Below are 3,060 nucleotides of genomic sequence, written 5' to 3' on the forward strand. Positions count from 1 at the left end.
GCCCCGAGAAATGATGGTTTTATTTTTTTTTTTTTTTTTTTTTTTTATGATGATGATTTTTTTTTTTTTTTTGCCAGAGCAGTTTGCAGGTTAGAAACGAGTGAGTTGTATTTAGTGGTGGTGGTTGACTGTTTTTCTGTGAACAGAGCATTTTAGGCGGGTGCTTTTTTTTTTAGCTGCTATCCCCTTAAACAAGCTGTGTAGCTTGTCAGAGATCAGGACAGGTAGCATGCACAGCAGGCGTCTGATTTGAGCCAGTTACTCATTTGCTGAGTGTTTGTGTTTATGCAAAGGGGCCTCTTCCTGCATATTTAATCTAGAGTAAGGCAGTGGCTTTTGTTGTGTTTAGACCACATACCTTCAGTCCTTCCTTACACTGCAGCCAGTGTTGAAGCACAGAAAGCCCTGGATAGTCCAAGTGCTTCAGTGTTTTCAAACTCTCAACTTTCTGCAGTTGGTTGGGAATTACTGTACAGCTCAAAGCCTTGTTCCTCCTCATTGATGGGTAAGTTTGTGCTACGTTAGACTATGGGAGTTTTTGTTTCTGCTCCATTTTATCACACTGCACAAAATGCTTGATTAGTATTTATTGTCCAGACCTCTTTAGGCAGTTTGTTGCAGTGAATTAGATCAGGAATACAGGTGCTTCTGGAGCATAGAGTTAAATACTGTATTGCAGCAGACAGGTACTTTGTGGGGGGGGGGGGGAGGGGGCAAACGCTGTCTAGGGAGGTTCTTTGTGGGGGGGGGGGGGAATGGGTTCAACGTTGTTATTCTTCGTACTAAGAAATCCTGTTTTGTAACTATCCTGAAGATAATGCTTCCATTGTTTGCTAAAAGCTTTCGAACAGCATGCAACACAGAACTGTAAAAGCAGGAAGAAACTCTGGGCTTTATTGTTTCCCCAAGCAAGGGTCCTCACCAAAATGTCTGTGCTGTAATAGGAAGGTTTTTCTTATGTGGAAATTGAATCGGCTCTTCATTGATATTAATAGCACACTAGAGATGTTAGCCATGATGCAGAGTACCAGGACTATAGAGTCGGAAACCCGATATTGCAGGGGGGGGAGAAAAAAAAAATGACAGTCCTATTGCTCCTCAGTGTGGGAGACATCCCTTCTTGAGAGCAGAGTTTGCATAATGGCATCCTGGCTTAACTGTTTACTATAGGTATTTTAATCTCCAGCTCTTTCTTTTAATATAGATGTAATTACTGTTGCTTGCTCTCGTACTTATTAACCGTGCAGCTCAGTTTCTGATTCAGGCTGAATAAATTAGTTTTAAAAATGACTTTCTCGAAAATCCATGCTGTGTGCCTGCACAGTACATACCGTCGTAGCCGGCGCAGGCTGTAATAGTAACAGCATGCCACTTTCCTCTCCGGAGTCCAAGGAGAGAAAATTTATACCAAAAATTAAGAAGAGGGGGGGAGGTGGGAATGACAAAGGGGCAAGTCTTCAAAGCAGACTGCTGTAATATGTAGAGGATCTGGAGAAATGTGGAAAATGTGCACCGAGGCCAGTAGTAGTAGTTTTGGTTACCAATTAACTATTTCCTTCATTTGAGTAACTCCTCTCAAACAGAAGAGTGTGCTGTTCCACCACATGTTGGAAAGTGTGAGGATCTGAATCAAATTTCATCAACCTTATTAAAATACATAGGGACTTTGGTCTTCTTGGGTGCAAAGCAGCCTACAGACTCGGAAGCATTTATTAACAATAAGACTGCTGAGGGTTTTTAATAACAAAATTACAAATACCTTATCTAATTGTAAGTATATTACTTTTATACTCTGGTTTAAGAAGAAAAAAAAAAACTTTTTATAAGGCAAAGTACCTCAGTCAAAGCACCTTGTGTGATTAGCGCTATTGTATTCTTAAATTTTGATTGATAGAGATAATAGTTTTCACTTAAAAATACAGACAGGTACTTTAACTTTCCATGACAATAGCTATTTGCATTTCTTTTATCTTTTTGTTTAACATTTGTGGGGGTTGGGATGGATTTGATTATTAACTCTTATTGCACACCGAGGTAAATGCTAAAACAAAGCTTTTGTTAAAGCTTCAAAGGTAAAACAGCAAATATTGTTTTTAGGCTTCAATATTTAAAGGCTGTTAAAGGATACCTCAAAAATATTTTCACATGACCATGACCAAGGGTATCACTCTGCTGTAAACAGAGAGCGGAGTTGGGTTTTTTTTTTCCCCCCCTGTAAAGATGGGCCGACTTCTGCGTTGCTGCTTTCCTGGCAGGGTGAACGAAGGCTTGCACAGGAGACCAGGCTAATGCTGTGGCTCACGTGAAGGAGATGCAAAAAAATCTGACCTCCGAAAAAAATCTGCAAGATCCTAGCAGGGGTGATTCAAAAGAGTGGCCACCACAAACACCATGCAATGGAGCATTTTGTAAAATGGGAATCTGAGTATTACGATTCATGTCAGGAGAACTAGAAGTTTGCTCACTCTCTCTCTCTCTGAAATAAAAGATAGGTAAATAAAAAAGACCCAGTCGCCCCCAAGTCACGCAAGGAGTACGTGGCATCTTAGTGGACTGCGGGAGTGTGTTCAGCACTCCCTGCAAGTGTCGTCTTGAAAAGCAGCCCTAAATTCATATGGCTGGAGACCGAAAGTACCAGTGCCTTTGCCTGAATAAAGACTGCTTCCTTGTGGTCGGGGAGGGGAGGGGGCAGAGGGAAGAGCCTTTTGTGTTATTACCTTAATTACAGGAGGTCAAGTTTCAAGTTGAGAATTGTAATGCAGCCACAAAATGGTTAAGAGTGACATTAAGTAATGCACGGGGAGTTATTTTAAGAACCGGTGAAGACCTTGCAAGTCTCAAACGCAGGGAATGGTTTGATCTTTTGGCTCTCTGCATTCTGTAAGATGGCCTCTCATCGTTTGATTGTGCATTTGACAGGTTTGATACTTTCTGGGAACGTGTTATGGTCTTTATGTCTGAAGAATCCAACAAGGGCTACCTCTGTTATGCGAAGTAATTCGTGAGAGGCACTCCCCCCCCCCCCCCCCCCACCCCACCAAAAACACACAAAAGAGTCTC

General features: G+C 41.6%; 1 protein-coding gene across 16 annotated transcripts in view; it reads left to right on the plus strand.

Annotated features, from left to right (window-relative positions):
- Positions 1-3,060, plus strand: part of FOXP1 (forkhead box P1) — a 421,654-nt gene that overhangs the window by 160,070 nt on the left and 258,524 nt on the right. The window contains exon 1 of one of the 16 annotated variants that reach the window (XM_025197999.1): positions 308-505. The exons of 14 other annotated variants lie outside the window; for them this stretch is intronic. The gene's annotated coding sequence lies outside the window, so the exon portion shown is untranslated. Of the gene's footprint in view, positions 1-307; positions 506-3,060 lie in introns of those variants that run through there. One more of the 16 variants, XM_025197994.1, reaches the window with a different exon arrangement.

The sequence above is a fragment of the Alligator sinensis genome, unplaced genomic scaffold, assembly GCF_000455745.1.
Source record: "Alligator sinensis unplaced genomic scaffold, ASM45574v1 scaffold121_1, whole genome shotgun sequence".
Taxonomy (NCBI): Eukaryota; Metazoa; Chordata; order Crocodylia; family Alligatoridae; genus Alligator; species Alligator sinensis.